The following is a 21,377-nucleotide window of genomic DNA, read 5'->3' as shown; positions in this document are numbered from 1 at the left end:
TTTATAATTCAATGATCTTCATGATATTTTCTTGATAATATGAAAGCAGGAAAGGGAAGCTTGGCAATAAGCAATCCTAAAGCAAGGTGTGACTCCAGGGAAGAATGACTTGAAAACAACATACAGAAAGACTCATGTAAAAAGGCCCTGATGAGGCTTGAACTCATGACCCCTGGTTTACAAGACCAGTGCTCTGCCACTGAGCTACAAGGCCAGTCTGCACGCAGGATGTAAATTGCAACATGTATTCTTACTGAGGTATGAATATATCCATGATTTTGAGACTCTGTATGGAAACGTAGTTGCATATGAATGTCCACATGCGCGCACACATTGAAGACCATGCTTAAGGCACTTTTTTTGGAAGTATGAAAAACTACATTTTCATATGAGAAAATAAGAGTTTTCGCATTCAAGACCATACCGATAGCTCTAGTTAGTATGTCTGCAATCAGTGACATATAGAGAACCCACTTATTAGAAGTGATCTGTCTCTGTGGGGCAGACATATGTTAACAGTCATTCATTTGAGACGGCCTAAACTTTAGGAGTAAGAGCTGCTTTCTTATCAATCTATTTATCCAAACTGGTTAATAAGCCAGGAGTGAGTGAAAGGCAATCCTCTGGAAACTCCATGAAAGATCTAATTTCTATTACGCACAAAATACTTCACTTTATTTGACATATTTGTTAAAATGGAACAGTCAGATGATCCCATCTAGCGGATCCTGGCTCTGTCTTGAAAGAGAGTGTAATTATACTACAAGAAATGCTGGCCATCAAAAGAGACTCTGATGGCTTTCCGACGAAGGTGGGATTCGAACCCACGCGTGCAGAGCACAATGGATTAGCAGTCCATCGCCTTAACCACTCGGCCACCTCGTCTGCCCCACAGCCCCATCTGAAACCTTGCTTCACAAAAGGTACTGAAGTGTCAATATACTGTACCTAAAAAAGAAAAAAACAGCTGAGGCAAGATCTCACATTCCACGTCTTCCCCCAATCAGGGACCTACATTTAATTTTTGGGAAATTCTTACTATGTGCTAATTACAAATATTCATAAGATTCCCCTAGACTTTGTCAGAACTGTCAAGATATAATTCTATGGGGTTTTGAATAGACAGAGCATATGTTATAGGACAATTATAGAATCTATTCCGTTTGGACTGTATTTTTAATAGTCATGATAACATGCTAGCATGTGAGTCGATCTTGCACAGTGAATGATGGAGCAGTGTCTGTCATCTACTTGGTCAGCTGTAGATGGCTCACCTGGGGAGATGTGAAAAGAGAGAGCTCCAGTGGCGCAATCGGTTAGCGCGCGGTACTTATACAGCAGTACTTGTACTGAGCCATGCCGAGGTTGTGAGTTCGAGCCTCACCTGTAGCAGCCGTGTTGTTTTTCATAAACCATTTCACAAAAAGTAAAGTTTAAACTCAGAGTATGGACGGCCCTTGCTAGAGAGTCTTTACTTCTTATAGGATCTACGTGTCCTACTCCTCTGGGTGCCAAATATCACATATCCTCCGCGATGCTCAGTTTAAACATTCCATGATGTGCCATCTTGCATTTCATGCAAACACCACATCAGTGCATTTAAAAATACATTTGTAGAATAATAAATATGATGAAAACTGTGTTCTCACATGATAACCATAAACTGAAGAGCTGCAAAAAATGCTGTATCAGCTACTTACAATAAAAGGTGACTCGAAAAAACTAGCAAAAGAAGAGCATCATCATATTAAAGGTTCTATTCACCATCTTGAGTTGCACCATAGCAGCTTATGGTGCTTTTCTGTTCAGAGTGTGCCTCCAATCCCACATTCATTTTTAATTTCTGTGCAGTTTAAAAACCAACAATTACTGCTCGAAGTTCACTTTTCAAAACCATTCAACCTATTAAATCTATTTCTCTAACCTATGAATGTGGTCCATGTTCACTTTTCCTCATCTTCATCTCGATACTCCTTTTCCAGAAACCAGGTTCACTTCTTCATTCAACCCACCCATCCAAAGTCACCAAATCTTTGAAGCAAGTCTGCCTATTCTCCCTTTCTCTCTATGTACAAGATACCTTGTATCATTTGAATGGACAGCAGGAGAGAAGGATATTTATGGTGAGTGGGGGTGGGGTTTTGAGGAGTAACCTCATTTGCCTAAGAGCCGGGGTATCTGGGAAAAAAAGTATTTTATGGGGGAAGACTTTCACATCTCCTTGGTGAAATTTGTAGGGCCTTATAACATCCTTTCTGTGGATGCAGATTCAGTCGGAACAGAGGTCCTAGTCCTCGCTCTGCCTTTCAAAGGAACTTTAAATATGCATGGCTTATTTGGCTTTGCCCGGCAGGGCTTGCCCGCCAGGGTGAGAATGGCGTTTGTCAGGCGTTCGTCAGGCGATCGGAAGGGGTGAGGCAATAATTTATAATTCAATGATCTTCATGATATTTTCTTGATAATATGAAAGCAGGAAAGGGAAGCTTGGCAATAAGCAATCCTAAAGCAAGGTGTGACTCCAGGGAAGAATGACTTGAAAACAACATACAGAAAGACTCATGTAAAAAGGCCCTGATGAGGCTTGAACTCATGACCCCTGGTTTACAAGACCAGTGCTCTGCCACTGAGCTACAAGGCCAGTCTGCACGCAGGATGTAAATTGCAACATGTATTCTTACTGAGGTATGAATATATCTATGATTTTGAGACTCTGTATGGAAACGTAGTTGCATATGAATGTCCACATGCGCGCACACATTGAAGACCATGCTTAAGGCACTTTTTTTGGAAGTATGAAAAACTACATTTTCATATGAGAAAATAAGAGTTTTTCGCATTCAAGACCATACCGATAGCTCTAGTTAGTATGTCTACAATCAGTGACATATAGAGAACCCACTTATTAGAAGTGATCTGTCTCTGTGGGGCAGACATATGTTAACAGTCATTCATTTGAGACGGCCTAAACTTTAGGAGTAAGAGCTGCTTTCTTATCAATCTATTTATCCAAACTGGTTAATAAGCCAGGAGTGAGTGAAAGGCAATCCTCTGGAAACTCCATGAAAGATCTAATTTCTATTACGCACAAAATACTTCACTTTATTTGACATATTTGTTCAAATGGAACAGTCAGATGATCCCATCTAGCGGATCCTGGCTCTGTCTTGAAAGAGAGTGTAATTATACTACAAGAAATGCTGGCCATCAAAAGAGACTCTGATGGCTTTCCGACGAAGGTGGGATTCGAACCCACGCGTGCAGAGCACAATGGATTAGCAGTCCATCGCCTTAACCACTCGGCCACCTCGTCTGCCCCACAGCCCCATCTGAAACCTTGCTTCACAAAAGGTACTGAAGTGTCAATATACTGTACCTAAAAAAGAAAAAAACAGCTGAGGCAAGATCTCACATTCCACGTCTTCCCCCAATCAGGGACCTACATTTCATTTTTGGGAAATTCTTACTATGTGCTAATTACAAATATTCATAAGATTCCCCTAGACTTTGTCAGAACTGTCAAGATATAATTCTATGGGGTTTTGAATAGACAGAGCATATGTTATAGGACAATTATAGAATCTATTCCGTTTGGACTGTATTTTTAATAGTCATGATAACATGCTAGCATGTGAGTCGATCTTGCACAGTGAATGATGGAGCAGTGTCTGTCATCTACTTGGTCAGCTGTAGATGGCTCACCTGGGGAGATGTGAAAAGAGAGAGCTCCAGTGGCGCAATCGGTTAGCGCGCGGTACTTATACAGCAGTACTTGCACTGAGCCATGCCGAGGTTGTGAGTTCGAGCCTCACCTGGAGCAGCCGTGTTGTTTTTCATAAACCATTTCACAAAAAGTAAAGTTTAAACTCAGAGTATGGACGGCCCTTGCTAGAGAGTCTTTACTTCTTATAGGATCTACGTGTCCTACTCCTCTGGGTGCCAAATATCACATATCCTCCGCGATGCTCAGTTTAAACATTCCATGATGAGCATCTTGCATTTCATGCAAACACCACATCAGTGCATTTAAAAATACATTTGTAGAATAATAAATATGATGAAAACTGTGTTCTCACATGATAACCATAAACTGAAGAGCTGCAAAAAATGCTGTATCAGCTACTTACAATAAAAGGTGACTCGAAAAAACTAGCAAAAGAAGAGCATCATCATATTAAAGGTTCTATTCACCATCTTGAGTTGCACCATAGCAGCTTATGGTGCTTTTCTGTTCAGAGTGTGCCTCCAATCCCACATTCATTTTTAATTTCTGTGCAGTTTAAAAACCAACAATTACTGCTCGAAGTTCACTTTTCAAAACCATTCAACCTATTAAATGTATTTCTCTAACCTATGAATGTGGTCCATGTTCACTTTTCCTCATCTTCATCTCGATACTCCTCTCCCAGAAACCAGGTTCACTTCTTCATTCAACCCACCCATCCAAGGTCACCAAATCTTTGAAGCAAGTCTGCCTATTCTCCCTTTCTCTCTATGTACAAGATACCTTGTATCATTTGAATGGACAGCAGGAGAGAAGGATATTTATGGTGAGTGGGGGTGGGGTTTTGAGGAGTAACCTCATTTGCCTAAGAGCCGGGGTATCTGGGAAAAAAAGTATTTTATGGGGGAAGACTTTCACATCTCCTTGGTGAAATTTGTAGGGCCTTATAACATCCTTTCTGTGGATGCAGATTCAGTCGGAACAGAGGTCCTAGTCCTCGCTCTGCCTTTCAAAGGAACTGTAAATATGCATGGCTTATTTGGCTTTGCCCGGCAGGGCTTGCCCGGCAGGGTGAGAATGGCGTTTGTCAGGCGTTCGTCAGGCGATCGGAAGGGGTGAGGCAATAATTTATAATTCAATGATCTTCATGATATTTTCTTGATAATATGAAAGCAGGAAAGGGAAGCTTGGCAATAAGCAATCCTAAAGCAAGGTGTGACTCCAGGGAAGAATGACTTGAAAACAACATACAGAAAGACTCATGTAAAAAGGCCCTGATGAGGCTTGAACTCATGACCCCTGGTTTACAAGACCAGTGCTCTGCCACTGAGCTACAAGGCCAGTCTGCACGCAGGATGTAAATTGCAACATGTATTCTTACTGAGGTATGAATATATCCATGATTTTGAGACTCTGTATGGAAACGTAGTTGCATATGAATGTCCACATGCGCGCACACATTGAAGACCATGCTTAAGGCACTTTTTTTGGAAGTATGAAAAACTACATTTTCATATGAGAAAATAAGAGTTTTCGCATTCAAGACCATACCGATAGCTCTAGTTAGTATGTCTGCAATCAGTGACATATAGAGAACCCACTTATTAGAAGTGATCTGTCTCTGTGGGGCAGACATATGTTAACAGTCATTCATTTGAGACGGCCTAAACTTTAGGAGTAAGAGCTGCTTTCTTATCAATCTATTTATCCAAACTGGTTAATAAGCCAGGAGTGAGTGAAAGGCAATCCTCTGGAAACTCCATGAAAGATCTAATTTCTATTACGCACAAAATACTTCACTTTATTTGACATATTTGTTAAAATGGAACAGTCAGATGATCCCATCTAGCGGATCCTGGCTCTGTCTTGAAAGAGAGTGTAATTATACTACAAGAAATGCTGGCCATCAAAAGAGACTCTGATGGCTTTCCGACGAAGGTGGGATTCGAACCCACGCGTGCAGAGCACAATGGATTAGCAGTCCATCGCCTTAACCACTCGGCCACCTCGTCTGCCCTACAGCCCCATCTGAAACCTTGCTTCACAAAAGGTACTGAAGTGTCAATATACTGTACCTAAAAAAGAAAAAAACAGCTGAGGCAAGATCTCACATTCCACGTCTTCCCCCAATCAGGGACCTACATTTCATTTTTGGGAAATTCTTACTATGTGCTAATTACAAATATTCATAAGATTCCCCTAGACTTTGTCAGAACTGTCAAGATATAATTCTATGGGGTTTTGAATAGACAGAGCATATGTTATAGGACAATTATAGAATCTATTCCGTTTGGACTGTATTTTTAATAGTCATGATAACATGCTAGCATGTGAGTCGATCTTGCACAGTGAATGATGGAGCAGTGTCTGTCATCTACTTGGTCAGCTGTAGATGGCTCACCTGGGGAGATGTGAAAAGAGAGAGCTCCAGTTGCGCAATCGGTTAGCGCGTGGTACTTATACAGCAGTACTTGCACTGAGCCATGCCGAGGTTGTGAGTTCGAGCCTCACCTGTAGCAGCCGTGTTGATTTTCATAAACCATTTCACAAAAAGTAAAGTTTAAACTCAGAGTATGGACGGCCCTTGCTAGAGAGTCTTTACTTCTTATAGGATCTACGTGTCCTACTCCTCTGGGTGCCAAATATCACATATCCTCCGCGATGCTCAGTTTAAACATTCCATGATGTGCCATCTTGCATTTCATGCAAACACCACATCAGTGCATTTAAAAATACATTTGTAGAATAATAAATATGATGAAAACAGTGTTCTCACATGCTAACCATAAACTGAAGAGCTGCAAAAAATGCTGTATCAGCTACTTACAATAAAAGGTGACTCGAAAAAACTAGCAAAAGAAGAGCATCATCATATTAAAGGTTCTATTCACCATCTTGAGTTGCACCATAGCAGCTTATGGTGCTTTTCTGCTCAGAGTGTGCCTCCAATCCCACATTCATTTTTAATTTCTTTGCAGTTTAAAAAACAACAATTACTGCTCGAAGTTCACTTTTCAAAACCATTCAACCTATTAAATGTATTTCTCTAACCTATGAATGTGGTCCATGTTCACTTTTCCTCATCTTCATCTCGATACTCCTTTGCCAGAAACCAGGTTCACTTCTTCATTCAACCCACCCATCCAAGGTCACCAAATCTTTGAAGCAAGTCTGCCTAGTCTCCCTTTCTCTCTATGTACAAGATACCTTGTATCATTTGAATGGACAGCAGGAGAGAAGGATATTTATGGTGAGTGGGGGTGGGGTTTTGAGGAGTAACCTCATTTGCCTAAGAGCCGGGGTATCTGGGAAAAAAAGTATTTTATGGGGGAAGACTTTCACATCTCCTTGGTGAAATTTGTAGGGCCTTATAACATCCTTTCTGTGGATGCAGATTCAGTCGGAAAAGAGGTCCTAGTCCTCGCTCTGCCTTTCAAAGGAACTGTAAATATGCATGGCTTATTTGGCTTTGCCCGGCAGGGTGAGAATGGCGTTTGTCAGGCGTTCGTCAGGCGATCGGAAGGGGTGAGGCAATAATGTATAATTCAATGATCTTCATGATATTTTCTTGATAATATGAAAGCAGGAAAGGGAAGCTTGGCAATAAGCAATCCTAAAGCAAGGTGTGACTCCAGGGAAGAATGACTTGAAAACAACATACAGAAAGACTCATGTAAAAAGGCCCTGATGAGGCTTGAACTCATGACCCCTGGTTTACAAGACCAGTGCTCTGCCACTGAGCTACAAGGCCAGTCTGCACGCAGGATGTAAATTGCAACATGTATTCTTACTGAGGTATGAATATATCTATGATTTTGAGACTCTGTATGGAAACGTAGTTGCATATGAATGTCCACGTGCGCGCACACATTGAAGACCATGCTTAAGGCACTTTTTTTGGAAGTATGAAAAACTACATTTTCATATGAGAAAATAAGAGTTTTCGCATTCAAGACCATACCGATAGCTCTAGTTAGTATGTCTGCAATCAGTGACATATAGAGAACCCACTTATTAGAAGTGATCTGTCTCTGTGGGGCAGACATATGTTAACAGTCATTCATTTGAGACGGCCTAAACTTTAGGAGTAAGAGCTGCTTTCTTATCAATCTATTTATCCAAACTGGTTAATAAGCCAGGAGTGAGTGAAAGGCAATCCTCTGGAAACTCCATGAAAGATCTAATTTCTATTACGCACAAAATACTTCACTTTATTTGACATATTTGTTAAAATGGAACAGTCAGATGATCCCATCTAGCGGATCCTGGCTCTGTCTTGAAAGAGAGTGTAATTATACTACAAGAAATGCTGGCCATCAAAAGAGACTCTGATGGCTTTCCGACGAAGGTGGGATTCGAACCCACACGTGCAGAGCACAATGGATTAGCAGTCCATCGCCTTAACCACTCGGCCACCTCGTCTGCCCTACAGCCCCATCTGAAACCTTGCTTCACAAAAGGTACTGAAGTGTCAATATACTGTACCTAAAAAAGAAAAAAACAGCTGAGGCAAGATCTCACATTCCACGTCTTCCCCCAATCAGGGACCTACATTTAATTTTTGGGAAATTCTTACTATGTGCTAATTACAAATATTCATAAGATTCCCCTAGACTTTGTCAGAACTGTCAAGATATAATTCTATGGGGTTTTGAATAGACAGAGCATATGTTATAGGACAATTATAGAATCTATTCCGTTTGGACTGTATTTTTAATAGTCATGATAACATGCTAGCATGTGAGTCGATCTTGCACAGTGAATGATGGAGCAGTGTCTGTCATCTACTTGGTCAGCTGTAGATGGCTCACCTGGGGAGATGTGAAAAGAGAGAGCTCCAGTGGCGCAATCGGTTAGCGCGCGGTATTTATACAGCAGTACTTGCACTGAGCCATGCCGAGGTTGTGAGTTCGAGCCTCACCTGGAGCAGCCGTGTTGTTTTTCATAAACCATTTCACAAAAAGTAAAGTTTAAACTCAGAGTATGGACGGCCCTTGCTAGAGAGTCTTTACTTCTTATAGGATCTACGTGCCCTACTCCTCTGGGTGCCAAATATCACATATCCTCCGCGATGCTCAGTTTAAACATTCCATGATGTGCCATCTTGCATTTCATGCAAACACCACATCAGTGCATTTAAAAATACATTTGTAGAATAATAAATATGATGAAAACTGTGTTCTCACATGATAACCATAAACTGAAGAGCTGCAAAAAATGCTGTATCAGCTACTTACAATAAAAGGTGACTCGAAAAAACTAGCAAAAGAAGAGCATCATCATATTAAAGGTTCTATTCACCATCTTGAGTTGCACCATAGCAGCTTATGGTGCTTTTCTGTTCAGAGTGTGCCTCCAATCCCACATTCATTTTTAATTTCTGTGCAGTTTAAAAACCAACAATTACTGCTCGAAGTTCACTTTTCAAAACCATTCAACCTATTAAATGTATTTCTCTAACCTATGAATGTGGTCCATGTTCACTTTTCCTCATCTTCATCTCGATACTCCTTTTCCAGAAACCAGGTTCACTTCTTCATTCAACCCACCCATCCAAAGTCACCAAATCTTTGAAGCAAGTCTGCCTATTCTCCCTTTCTCTCTATGTACAAGATACCTTGTATCATTTGAATGGACAGCAGGAGAGAAGGATATTTATGGTGAGTGGGGGTGGGGTTTTGAGGAGTAACCTCATTTGCCTAAGAGCCGGGGTATCTGGGAAAAAAAGTATTTTATGGGGGAAGACTTTCACATCTCCTTGGTGAAATTTGTAGGGCCTTATAACATCCTTTCTGTGGATGTAGATTCAGTCGGAACAGAGGTCCTAGTCCTCGCTCTGCCTTTCAAAGGAACTGTAAATATGCATGGCTTATTTGGCTTTGCCCGGCAGGGCTTGCCCGCCAGGGTGAGAATGGCGTTTGTCAGGCGTTCGTCAGGCGATCGGAAGGGGTGAGGCAATAATTTATAATTCAATGATCTTCATGATATTTTCTTGATAATATGAAAGCAGGAAAGGGAAGCTTGGCAATAAGCAATCCTAAAGCAAGGTGTGACTCCAGGGAAGAATGACTTGAAAACAACATACAGAAAGACTCATGTAAAAAGGCCCTGATGAGGCTTGAACTCATGACCCCTGGTTTACAAGACCAGTGCTCTGCCACTGAGCTACAAGGCCAGTCTGCACGCAGGATGTAAATTGCAACATGTATTCTTACTGAGGTATGAATATATCTATGATTTTGAGACTCTGTATGGAAACGTAGTTGCATATGAATGTCCACATGCGCGCACACATTGAAGACCATGCTTAAGGCACTTTTTTTGGAAGTATGAAAAACTACATTTTCATATGAGAAAATAAGAGTTTTTCGCATTCAAGACCATACCGATAGCTCTAGTCAGTATGTCTACAATCAGTGACATATAGAGAACCCACTTATTAGAAGTGATCTGTCTCTGTGGGGCAGACATATGTTAACAGTCATTCATTTGAGACGGCCTAAACTTTAGGAGTAAGAGCTGCTTTCTTATCAATCTATTTATCCAAACTGGTTAATAAGCCAGGAGTGAGTGAAAGGCAATCCTCTGGAAACTCCATGAAAGATCTAATTTCTATTACGCACAAAATACTTCACTTTATTTGACATATTTGTTAAAATGGAACAGTCAGATGATCCCATCTAGCGGATCCTGGCTCTGTCTTGAAAGAGAGTGTAATTATACTACATGAAATGCTGGCCATCAAAAGAGACTCTGATGGCTTTCCGACGAAGGTGGGATTCGAACCCACGCGTGCAGAGCACAATGGATTAGCAGTCCATCGCCTTAACCACTCGGCCACCTCGTCTGCCCCACAGCCCCATCTGAAACCTTGCTTCACAAAAGGTACTGAAGTGTCAATATACTGTACCTAAAAAAGAAAAAAACAGCTGAGGCAAGATCTCACATTCCACGTCTTCCCCCAATCAGGGACCTACATTTCATTTTTGGGAAATTCTTACTATGTGCTAATTACAAATATTCATAAGATTCCCCTAGACTTTGTCAGAACTGTCAAGATATAATTCTATGGGGTTTTGAATAGACAGAGCATATGTTATAGGACAATTATAGAATCTATTCCGTTTGGACTGTATTTTTAATAGTCATGATAACATGCTAGCATGTGAGTCGATCTTGCACAGTGAATGATGGAGCAGTGTCTGTCATCTACTTGGTCAGCTGTAGATGGCTCACCTGGGGAGATGTGAAAAGAGAGAGCTCCAGTGGCGCAATCGGTTAGCGCGCGGTACTTATACAGCAGTACTTGCACTGAGCCATGCCGAGGTTGTGAGTTCGAGCCTCACCTGGAGCAGCCGTGTTGTTTTTCATAAACCATTTCACAAAAAGTAAAGTTTAAACTCAGAGTATGGACGGCCCTTGCTAGAGAGTCTTTACTTCTTATAGGATCTACGTGTCCTACTCCTCTGGGTGCCAAATATCACATATCCTCCGCGATGCTCAGTTTAAACATTCCATGATGTGCCATCTTGCATTTCATGCAAACACCACATCAGTGCATTTAAAAATACATTTGTAGAATAATAAATATGATGAAAACTGTGTTCTCACATGATAACCATAAACTGAAGAGCTGCAAAAAATGCTGTATCAGCTACTTACAATAAAAGGTGACTCGAAAAAACTAGCAAAAGAAGAGCATCATCATATTAAAGGTTCTATTCACCATCTTGAGTTGCACCATAGCAGCTTATGGTGCTTTTCTGTTCAGAGTGTGCCTCCAATCCCACATTCATTTTTAATTTCTGTGCAGTTTAAAAACCAACAATTACTGCTCGAAGTTCACTTTTCAAAACCATTCAACCTATTAAATGTATTTCTCTAACCTATGAATGTGGTCCATGTTCACTTTTCCTCATCTTCATCTCGATACTCCTCTCCCAGAAACCAGGTTCACTTCTTCATTCAACCCACCCATCCAAGGTCACCAAATCTTTGAAGCAAGTCTGCCTATTCTCCCTTTCTCTCTATGTACAAGATACCTTGTATCATTTGAATGGACAGCAGGAGAGAAGGATATTTATGGTGAGTGGGGGTGGGTTTTTGAGGAGTAACCTCATTTGCCTAAGAGCCGGGGTATCTGGGAAAAAAAGTATTTTATGGGGGAAGACTTTCACATCTCCTTGGTGAAATTTGTAGGGCCTTATAACATCCTTTCTGTGGATGCAGATTCAGTCGGAACAGAGGTCCTAGTCCTCGCTCTGCCTTTCAAAGGAACTGTAAATATGCATGGCTTATTTGGCTTTGCCCGGCAGGGTGAGAATGGCGTTTGTCAGGCGTTCGTCAGGCGATCGGAAGGGGTGAGGCAATAATGTATAATTCAATGATCTTCATGATATTTTCTTGATAATATGAAAGCAGGAAAGGGAAGCTTGGCAATAAGCAATCCTAAAGCAAGGTGTGACTCCAGGGAAGAATGACTTGAAAACAACATACAGAAAGACTCATGTAAAAAGGCCCTGATGAGGCTTGAACTCATGACCCCTGGTTTACAAGACCAGTGCTCTGCCACTGAGCTACAAGGCCAGTCTGCACGCAGGATGTAAATTGCAACATGTATTCTTACTGAGGTATGAATATATCTATGATTTTGAGACTCTGTATGGAAACGTAGTTGCATATGAATGTCCACGTGCGCGCACACATTGAAGACCATGCTTAAGGCACTTTTTTTGGAAGTATGAAAAACTACATTTTCATATGAGAAAATAAGAGTTTTCGCATTCAAGACCATACCGATAGCTCTAGTTAGTATGTCTGCAATCAGTGACATATAGAGAACCCACTTATTAGAAGTGATCTGTCTCTGTGGGGCAGACATATGTTAACAGTCATTCATTTGAGACGGCCTAAACTTTAGGAGTAAGAGCTGCTTTCTTATCAATCTATTTATCCAAACTGGTTAATAAGCCAGGAGTGAGTGAAAGGCAATCCTCTGGAAACTCCATGAAAGATCTAATTTCTATTACGCACAAAATACTTCACTTTATTTGACATATTTGTTAAAATGGAACAGTCAGATGATCCCATCTAGCGGATCCTGGCTCTGTCTTGAAAGAGAGTGTAATTATACTACAAGAAATGCTGGCCATCAAAAGAGACTCTGATGGCTTTCCGACGAAGGTGGGATTCGAACCCACGCGTGCAGAGCACAATGGATTAGCAGTCCATCGCCTTAACCACTCGGCCACCTCGTCTGCCCCACAGCCCCATCTGAAACCTTGCTTCACAAAAGGTACTGAAGTGTCAATATACTGTACCTAAAAAAGAAAAAAACAGCTGAGGCAAGATCTCACATTCCACGTCTTCCCCCAATCAGGGACCTACATTTAATTTTTGGGAAATTCTTACTATGTGCTAATTACAAATATTCATAAGATTCCCCTAGACTTTGTCAGAACTGTCAAGATATAATTCTATGGGGTTTTGAATAGACAGAGCATATGTTATAGGACAATTATAGAATCTATTCCGTTTGGACTGTATTTTTAATAGTCATGATAACATGCTAGCATGTGAGTCGATCTTGCACAGTGAATGATGGAGCAGTGTCTGTCATCTACTTGGTCAGCTGTAGATGGCTCACCTGGGGAGATGTGAAAAGAGAGAGCTCCAGTGGCGCAATCGGTTAGCGCGCGATACTTATACAGCAGTACTTGTACTGAGCCATGCCGAGGTTGTGAGTTCGAGCCTCACCTGGAGCAGCCGTGTTGTTTTTCATAAACCATTTCACAAAAAGTAAAGTTTAAACTCAGAGTATGGACGGCCCTTGCTAGAGAGTCTTTACTTCTTATAGGATCTACGTGTCCTACTCCTCTGGGTGCCAAATATCACATATCCTCCGCGATGCTCAGTTTAAACATTCCATGATGTGCCATCTTGCATTTCATGCAAACACCACATCAGTGCATTTAAAAATACATTTGTAGAATAATAAATATGATGAAAACTGTGTTCTCACATGATAACCATAAACTGAAGAGCTGCAAAAAATGCTGTATCAGCTACTTACAATAAAAGGTGACTCGAAAAAACTAGCAAAAGAAGAGCATCATCATATTAAAGGTTCTATTCACCATCTTGAGTTGCACCATAGCAGCTTATGGTGCTTTTCTGTTCAGAGTGTGCCTCCAATCCCACATTCATTTTTAATTTCTGTGCAGTTTAAAAACCAACAATTACTGCTCGAAGTTCACTTTTCAAAACCATTCAACCTATTAAATCTATTTCTCTAACCTATGAATGTGGTCCATGTTCACTTTTCCTCATCTTCATCTCGATACTCCTTTTCCAGAAACCAGGTTCACTTCTTCATTCAACCCACCCATCCAAAGTCACCAAATCTTTGAAGCAAGTCTGCCTATTCTCCCTTTCTCTCTATGTACAAGATACCTTGTATCATTTGAATGGACAGCAGGAGAGAAGGATATTTATGGTGAGTGGGGGTGGGGTTTTGAGGAGTAACCTCATTTGCCTAAGAGCCGGGGTATCTGGGAAAAAAAGTATTTTATGGGGGAAGACTTTCACATCTCCTTGGTGAAATTTGTAGGGCCTTATAACATCCTTTCTGTGGATGCAGATTCAGTCGGAACAGAGGTCCTAGTCCTCGCTCTGCCTTTCAAAGGAACTGTAAATATGCATGGCTTATTTGGCTTTGCCCGGCAGGGCTTGCCCGCCAGGGTGAGAATGGCGTTTGTCAGGCGTTCGTCAGGCGATCGGAAGGGGTGAGGCAATAATTTATAATTCAATGATCTTCATGATATTTTCTTGATAATATGAAAGCAGGAAAGGGAAGCTTGGCAATAAGCAATCCTAAAGCAAGGTGTGACTCCAGGGAAGAATGACTTGAAAACAACATACAGAAAGACTCATGTAAAAAGGCCCTGATGAGGCTTGAACTCATGACCCCTGGTTTACAAGACCAGTGCTCTGCCACTGAGCTACAAGGCCAGTCTGCACGCAGGATGTAAATTGCAACATGTATTCTTACTGAGGTATGAATATATCTATGATTTTGAGACTCTGTATGGAAACGTAGTTGCATATGAATGTCCACATGCGCGCACACATTGAAGACCATGCTTAAGGCACTTTTTTTGGAAGTATGAAAAACTACATTTTCATATGAGAAAATAAGAGTTTTTCGCATTCAAGACCATACCGATAGCTCTAGTTAGTATGTCTACAATCAGTGACATATAGAGAACCCACTTATTAGAAGTGATCTGTCTCTGTGGGGCAGACATATGTTAACAGTCATTCATTTGAGACGGCCTAAACTTTAGGAGTAAGAGCTGCTTTCTTATCAATCTATTTATCCAAACTGGTTAATAAGCCAGGAGTGAGTGAAAGGCAATCCTCTGGAAACTCCATGAAAGATCTAATTTCTATTACGCACAAAATACTTCACTTTATTTGACATATTTGTTAAAATGGAACAGTCAGATGATCCCATCTAGCGGATCCTGGCTCTGTCTTGAAAGAGAGTGTAATTATACTACAAGAAATGCTGGCCATCAAAAGAGACTCTGATGGCTTTCCGACGAAGGTGGGATTCGAACCCACGCGTGCAGAGCACAATGGATTAGCAGTCCATCGCCTTAACCACTCGGCCACCTCGTCTGCCCCACAGCCCCATCTGAAACCTTGCTTCACAAAAGGTACTGAAGTGTCAATATACTGTACCTAAAAAAGAAAAAAACAGCTGAGGCAAGATCTCACATTCCACGTCTTCCCCCAATCAGGGACCTACATTTCATTTTTGGGAAATTCTTACTATGTGCTAATTACAAATATTCATAAGATTCCCCTAGACTTTGTCAGAACTGTCAAGATATAATTCTATGGGGTTTTGAATAGACAGAGCATATGTTATAGGACAATTATAGAATCTATTCCGTTTGGACTGTATTTTTAATAGTCATGATAACATGCTAGCATGTGAGTCGATCTTGCACAGTGAATGATGGAGCAGTGTCTGTCATCTACTTGGTCAGCTGTAGATGGCTCACCTGGGGAGATGTGAAAAGAGAGAGCTCCAGTGGCGCAATCGGTTAGCGCGCGGTACTTATACAGCAGTACTTGCACTGAGCCATGCCGAGGTTGTGAGTTCGAGCCTCACCTGGAGCAGCCGTGTTGTTTTTCATAAACCATTTCACAAAAAGTAAAGTTTAAACTCAGAGTATGGACGGCCCTTGCTAGAGAGTCTTTACTTCTTATAGGATCTACGTGTCCTACTCCTCTGGGTGCCAAATATCACATATCCTCCGCGATGCTCAGTTTAAACATTCCATGATGTGCCATCTTGCATTTCATGCAAACACCACATCAGTGCATTTAAAAATACATTTGTAGAATAATAAATATGATGAAAACTGTGTTCTCACATGATAACCATAAACTGAAGAGCTGCAAAAAATGCTGTATCAGCTACTTACAATAAAAGGTGACTCGAAAAAACTAGCAAAAGAAGAGCATCATCATATTAAAGGTTCTATTCACCATCTTGAGTTGCACCATAGCAGCTTATGGTGCTTTTCTGTTCAGAGTGTGCCTCCAATCCCACATTCATTTTTAATTTCTGTGCAGTTTAAAAACCAACAATTACTGCTCGAAGTTCACTTTTCAAAACCATTCAACCTATTAAATGTATTTCTCTAACCTATGAATGTGGTCCATGTTCACTTTTCCTCATCTTCATCTCGATACTCCTCTCCCAGAAACCAGGTTCACTTCTTCATTCAACCCACCCATCCAAGGTCACCAAATCTTTGAAGCAAGTCTGCCTATTCTCCCTTTCTCTCTATGTACAAGATACCTTGTATCATTTGAATGGACAGCAGGAGAGAAGGATATTTATGGTGAGTGGGGGTGGGGTTTTGAGGAGTAACCTCATTTGCCTAAGAGCCGGGGTATCTGGGAAAAAAAGTATTTTATGGGGGAAGACTTTCACATCTCCTTGGTGAAATTTGTAGGGCCTTATAACATCCTTTCTGTGGATGCAGATTCAGTCGGAACAGAGGTCCTAGTCCTCGCTCTGCCTTTCAAAGGAACTGTAAATATGCATGGCTTATTTGGCTTTGCCCGGCAGGGCTTGCCCGGCAGGGTGAGAATGGCGTTTGTCAGGCGTTCGTCAGGCGATCGGAAGGGGTGAGGCAATAATTTATAATTCAATGATCTTCATGATATTTTCTTGATAATATGAAAGCAGGAAAGGGAAGCTTGGCAATAAGCAATCCTAAAGCAAGGTGTGACTCCAGGGAAGAATGACTTGAAAACAACATACAGAAAGACTCATGTAAAAAGGCCCTGATGAGGCTTGAACTCATGACCCCTGGTTTACAAGACCAGTGCTCTGCCACTGAGCTACAAGGCCAGTCTGCACGCAGGATGTAAATTGCAACATGTATTCTTACTGAGGTATGAATATATCCATGATTTTGAGACTCTGTATGGAAACGTAGTTGCATATGAATGTCCACATGCGCGCACACATTGAAGACCATGCTTAAGGCACTTTTTTTGGAAGTATGAAAAACTACATTTTCATATGAGAAAATAAGAGTTTTCGCATTCAAGACCATACCGATAGCTCTAGTTAGTATGTCTGCAATCAGTGACATATAGAGAACCCACTTATTAGAAGTGATCTGTCTCTGTGGGGCAGACATATGTTAACAGTCATTCATTTGAGACGGCCTAAACTTTAGGAGTAAGAGCTGCTTTCTTATCAATCTATTTATCCAAACTGGTTAATAAGCCAGGAGTGAGTGAAAGGCAATCCTCTGGAAACTCCATGAAAGATCTAATTTCTATTACGCACAAAATACTTCACTTTATTTGACATATTTGTTAAAATGGAACAGTCAGATGATCCCATCTAGCGGATCCTGGCTCTGTCTTGAAAGAGAGTGTAATTATACTACAAGAAATGCTGGCCATCAAAAGAGACTCTGATGGCTTTCCGACGAAGGTGGGATTCGAACCCACGCGTGCAGAGCACAATGGATTAGCAGTCCATCGCCTTAACCACTCGGCCACCTCGTCTGCCCTACAGCCCCATCTGAAACCTTGCTTCACAAAAGGTACTGAAGTGTCAATATACTGTACCTAAAAAAGAAAAAAACAGCTGAGGCAAGATCTCACATTCCACGTCTTCCCCCAATCAGGGACCTACATTTCATTTTTGGGAAATTCTTACTATGTGCTAATTACAAATATTCATAAGATTCCCCTAGACTTTGTCAGAACTGTCAAGATATAATTCTATGGGGTTTTGAATAGACAGAGCATATGTTATAGGACAATTATAGAATCTATTCCGTTTGGACTGTATTTTTAATAGTCATGATAACATGCTAGCATGTGAGTCGATCTTGCACAGTGAATGATGGAGCAGTGTCTGTCATCTACTTGGTCAGCTGTAGATGGCTCACCTGGGGAGATGTGAAAAGAGAGAGCTCCAGTTGCGCAATCGGTTAGCGCGTGGTACTTATACAGCAGTACTTGCACTGAGCCATGCCGAGGTTGTGAGTTCGAGCCTCACCTGTAGCAGCCGTGTTGATTTTCATAAACCATTTCACAAAAAGTAAAGTTTAAACTCAGAGTATGGACGGCCCTTGCTAGAGAGTCTTTACTTCTTATAGGATCTACGTGTCCTACTCCTCTGGGTGCCAAATATCACATATCCTCCGCGATGCTCAGTTTAAACATTCCATGATGTGCCATCTTGCATTTCATGCAAACACCACATCAGTGCATTTAAAAATACATTTGTAGAATAATAAATATGATGAAAACAGTGTTCTCACATGCTAACCATAAACTGAAGAGCTGCAAAAAATGCTGTATCAGCTACTTACAATAAAAGGTGACTCGAAAAAACTAGCAAAAGAAGAGCATCATCATATTAAAGGTTCTATTCACCATCTTGAGTTGCACCATAGCAGCTTATGGTGCTTTTCTGCTCAGAGTGTGCCTCCAATCCCACATTCATTTTTAATTTCTTTGCAGTTTAAAAAACAACAATTACTGCTCGAAGTTCACTTTTCAAAACCATTCAACCTATTAAATGTATTTCTCTAACCTATGAATGTGGTCCATGTTCACTTTTCCTCATCTTCATCTCGATACTCCTTTGCCAGAAACCAGGTTCACTTCTTCATTCAACCCACCCATCCAAGGTCACCAAATCTTTGAAGCAAGTCTGCCTATTCTCCCTTTCTCTCTATGTACAAGATACCTTGTATCATTTGAATGGACAGCAGGAGAGAAGGATATTTATGGTGAGTGGGGGTGGGGTTTTGAGGAGTAACCTCATTTGCCTAAGAGCCGGGGTATCTGGGAAAAAAAGTATTTTATGGGGGAAGACTTTCACATCTCCTTGGTGAAATTTGTAGGGCCTTATAACATCCTTTCTGTGGATGCAGATTCAGTCGGAAAAGAGGTCCTAGTCCTCGCTCTGCCTTTCAAAGGAACTGTAAATATGCATGGCTTATTTGGCTTTGCCCGGCAGGGCTTGCCCGGCAGGGTGAGAATGGCGTTTGTCAGGCGTTCGTCAGGCGATCGGAAGGGGTGAGGCAATAATGTATAATTCAATGATCTTCATGATATTTTCTTGATAATATGAAAGCAGGAAAGGGAAGCTTGGCAATAAGCAATCCTAAAGCAAGGTGTGACTCCAGGGAAGAATGACTTGAAAACAACATACAGAAAGACTCATGTAAAAAGGCCCTGATGAGGCTTGAACTCATGACCCCTGGTTTACAAGACCAGTGCTCTGCCACTGAGCTACAAGGCCAGTCTGCACGCAGGATGTAAATTGCAACATGTATTCTTACTGAGGTATGAATATATCTATGATTTTGAGACTCTGTATGGAAACGTAGTTGCATATGAATGTCCACGTGCGCGCACACATTGAAGACCATGCTTAAGGCACTTTTTTTGGAAGTATGAAAAACTACATTTTCATATGAGAAAATAAGAGTTTTCGCATTCAAGACCATACCGATAGCTCTAGTTAGTATGTCTGCAATCAGTGACATATAGAGAACCCACTTATTAGAAGTGATCTGTCTCTGTGGGGCAGACATATGTTAACAGTCATTCATTTGAGACGGCCTAAACTTTAGGAGTAAGAGCTGCTTTCTTATCAATCTATTTATCCAAACTGGTTAATAAGCCAGGAGTGAGTGAAAGGCAATCCTCTGGAAACTCCATGAAAGATCTAATTTCTATTACGCACAAAATACTTCACTTTATTTGACATATTTGTTAAAATGGAACAGTCAGATGATCCCATCTAGCGGATCCTGGCTCTGTCTTGAAAGAGAGTGTAATTATACTACAAGAAATGCTGGCCATCAAAAGAGACTATGATGGCTTTCCGACGAAGGTGGGATTCGAACCCACGCGTGCAGAGCACAATGGATTAGCAGTCCATCGCCTTAACCACTCGGCCACCTCATCTGCCCTACAGCCCCATCTGAAACCTTGCTTCACAAAAGGTACTGAAGTGTCAATATACTGTACCTAAAAAAGAAAAAAACAGCTGAGGCAAGATCTCACATTCCACGTCTTCCCCCAATCAGGGACCTACATTTAATTTTTGGGAAATTCTTACTATGTGCTAATTACAAATATTCATAAGATTCCCCTAGACTTTGTCAGAACTGTCAAGATATAATTCTATGGGGTTTTGAATAGACAGAGCATATGTTATAGGACAATTATAGAATCTATTCCGTTTGGACTGTATTTTTAATAGTCATGATAACATGCTAGCATGTGAGTCGATCTTGCACAGTGAATGATGGAGCAGTGTCTGTCATCTACTTGGTCAGCTGTAGATGGCTCACCTGGGGAGATGTGAAAAGAGAGAGCTCCAGTGGCGCAATCGGTTAGCGCGCGGTACTTATACAGCAGTACTTGCACTGAGCCATGCCGAGGTTGTGAGTTCGAGCCTCACCTGGAGCAGCCGTGTTGTTTTTCATAAACCATTTCACAAAAAGTAAAGTTTAAACTCAGAGTATGGACGGCCCTTGCTAGAGAGTCTTTACTTCTTATAGGATCTACGTGTCCTACTCCTCTGGGTGCCAAATATCACATATCCTCCGCGATGCTCAGTTTAAACATTCCATGATGTGCCATCTTGCATTTCATGCAAACACCACATCAGTGCATTTAAAAATACATTTGTAGAATAATAAATATGATGAAAACTGTGTTCTCACATGATAACCATAAACTGAAGAGCTGCAAAAAATGCTGTATCAGCTACTTACAATAAAAGGTGACTCGAAAAAACTAGCAAAAGAAGAGCATCATCATATTAAAGGTTCTATTCACCATCTTGAGTTGCACCATAGCAGCTTATGGTGCTTTTCTGTTCAGAGTGTGCCTCCAATCCCACATTCATTTTTAATTTCTGTGCAGTTTAAAAACCAACAATTACTGCTCGAAGTTCACTTTTCAAAACCATTCAACCTATTAAATGTATTTCTCTAACCTATGAATGTGGTCCATGTTCACTTTTCCTCATCTTCATCTCGATACTCCTCTCCCAGAAACCAGGTTCACTTCTTCATTCAACCCA

The 21,377-nt window shown here is 41.1% G+C and overlaps 22 non-coding genes across 22 annotated transcripts; 5 read left to right on the top strand and 17 right to left on the bottom strand.

The window, feature by feature from the left end:
* Positions 1-142: 142 nt before the first annotated feature.
* TRNAT-UGU (transfer RNA threonine (anticodon UGU)) lies at positions 143-214 on the bottom strand. Its single transcript has one exon. It is a non-coding gene; the product is annotated as a tRNA-Thr (tRNA).
* Positions 215-803: 589 nt separating this feature from the next.
* Positions 804-885, bottom strand: TRNAS-GCU (transfer RNA serine (anticodon GCU)). Its single transcript has one exon. It is a non-coding gene; the product is annotated as a tRNA-Ser (tRNA).
* A 1,681-nt stretch (positions 886-2,566) lies between these two features.
* TRNAT-UGU (transfer RNA threonine (anticodon UGU)) lies at positions 2,567-2,638 on the bottom strand. The gene has a single exon. It is a non-coding gene; the product is annotated as a tRNA-Thr (tRNA).
* Positions 2,639-3,228: 590 nt separating this feature from the next.
* On the bottom strand, positions 3,229-3,310 carry TRNAS-GCU (transfer RNA serine (anticodon GCU)). The gene has a single exon. It is a non-coding gene; the product is annotated as a tRNA-Ser (tRNA).
* Positions 3,311-3,722: 412 nt separating this feature from the next.
* Positions 3,723-3,817, top strand: TRNAI-UAU (transfer RNA isoleucine (anticodon UAU)). The gene is made up of 2 exons: positions 3,723-3,760; positions 3,782-3,817. It is a non-coding gene; the product is annotated as a tRNA-Ile (tRNA).
* A 1,173-nt stretch (positions 3,818-4,990) lies between these two features.
* On the bottom strand, positions 4,991-5,062 carry TRNAT-UGU (transfer RNA threonine (anticodon UGU)). The gene has a single exon. It is a non-coding gene; the product is annotated as a tRNA-Thr (tRNA).
* A 589-nt stretch (positions 5,063-5,651) lies between these two features.
* Positions 5,652-5,733, bottom strand: TRNAS-GCU (transfer RNA serine (anticodon GCU)). Its single transcript has one exon. It is a non-coding gene; the product is annotated as a tRNA-Ser (tRNA).
* Positions 5,734-7,400: 1,667 nt separating this feature from the next.
* Positions 7,401-7,472, bottom strand: TRNAT-UGU (transfer RNA threonine (anticodon UGU)). Its single transcript has one exon. It is a non-coding gene; the product is annotated as a tRNA-Thr (tRNA).
* A 589-nt stretch (positions 7,473-8,061) lies between these two features.
* TRNAS-GCU (transfer RNA serine (anticodon GCU)) lies at positions 8,062-8,143 on the bottom strand. The gene has a single exon. It is a non-coding gene; the product is annotated as a tRNA-Ser (tRNA).
* Positions 8,144-8,555: 412 nt separating this feature from the next.
* Positions 8,556-8,650, top strand: TRNAI-UAU (transfer RNA isoleucine (anticodon UAU)). Its single transcript has 2 exons — positions 8,556-8,593; positions 8,615-8,650. It is a non-coding gene; the product is annotated as a tRNA-Ile (tRNA).
* Positions 8,651-9,824: 1,174 nt separating this feature from the next.
* On the bottom strand, positions 9,825-9,896 carry TRNAT-UGU (transfer RNA threonine (anticodon UGU)). The gene has a single exon. It is a non-coding gene; the product is annotated as a tRNA-Thr (tRNA).
* Positions 9,897-10,486: 590 nt separating this feature from the next.
* TRNAS-GCU (transfer RNA serine (anticodon GCU)) lies at positions 10,487-10,568 on the bottom strand. The gene has a single exon. It is a non-coding gene; the product is annotated as a tRNA-Ser (tRNA).
* A 412-nt stretch (positions 10,569-10,980) lies between these two features.
* On the top strand, positions 10,981-11,075 carry TRNAI-UAU (transfer RNA isoleucine (anticodon UAU)). The gene is made up of 2 exons: positions 10,981-11,018; positions 11,040-11,075. It is a non-coding gene; the product is annotated as a tRNA-Ile (tRNA).
* A 1,160-nt stretch (positions 11,076-12,235) lies between these two features.
* TRNAT-UGU (transfer RNA threonine (anticodon UGU)) lies at positions 12,236-12,307 on the bottom strand. The gene has a single exon. It is a non-coding gene; the product is annotated as a tRNA-Thr (tRNA).
* A 589-nt stretch (positions 12,308-12,896) lies between these two features.
* Positions 12,897-12,978, bottom strand: TRNAS-GCU (transfer RNA serine (anticodon GCU)). Its single transcript has one exon. It is a non-coding gene; the product is annotated as a tRNA-Ser (tRNA).
* A 1,681-nt stretch (positions 12,979-14,659) lies between these two features.
* TRNAT-UGU (transfer RNA threonine (anticodon UGU)) lies at positions 14,660-14,731 on the bottom strand. Its single transcript has one exon. It is a non-coding gene; the product is annotated as a tRNA-Thr (tRNA).
* Positions 14,732-15,321: 590 nt separating this feature from the next.
* Positions 15,322-15,403, bottom strand: TRNAS-GCU (transfer RNA serine (anticodon GCU)). Its single transcript has one exon. It is a non-coding gene; the product is annotated as a tRNA-Ser (tRNA).
* A 412-nt stretch (positions 15,404-15,815) lies between these two features.
* Positions 15,816-15,910, top strand: TRNAI-UAU (transfer RNA isoleucine (anticodon UAU)). Its single transcript has 2 exons — positions 15,816-15,853; positions 15,875-15,910. It is a non-coding gene; the product is annotated as a tRNA-Ile (tRNA).
* A 1,174-nt stretch (positions 15,911-17,084) lies between these two features.
* Positions 17,085-17,156, bottom strand: TRNAT-UGU (transfer RNA threonine (anticodon UGU)). Its single transcript has one exon. It is a non-coding gene; the product is annotated as a tRNA-Thr (tRNA).
* A 589-nt stretch (positions 17,157-17,745) lies between these two features.
* Positions 17,746-17,827, bottom strand: TRNAS-GCU (transfer RNA serine (anticodon GCU)). The gene has a single exon. It is a non-coding gene; the product is annotated as a tRNA-Ser (tRNA).
* Positions 17,828-19,508: 1,681 nt separating this feature from the next.
* Positions 19,509-19,580, bottom strand: TRNAT-UGU (transfer RNA threonine (anticodon UGU)). Its single transcript has one exon. It is a non-coding gene; the product is annotated as a tRNA-Thr (tRNA).
* Positions 19,581-20,663: 1,083 nt separating this feature from the next.
* Positions 20,664-20,758, top strand: TRNAI-UAU (transfer RNA isoleucine (anticodon UAU)). The gene is made up of 2 exons: positions 20,664-20,701; positions 20,723-20,758. It is a non-coding gene; the product is annotated as a tRNA-Ile (tRNA).
* The last annotated feature ends 619 nt before the right edge of the window (positions 20,759-21,377 follow it).

Source organism: Triturus cristatus, chromosome 12, assembly GCF_964204655.1.
Source record: "Triturus cristatus chromosome 12, aTriCri1.1, whole genome shotgun sequence".
In the NCBI taxonomy this organism is placed as follows: domain Eukaryota; kingdom Metazoa; phylum Chordata; class Amphibia; order Caudata; family Salamandridae; genus Triturus; species Triturus cristatus.
This window is presented reverse-complemented; position numbering and strand designations above follow the sequence as displayed.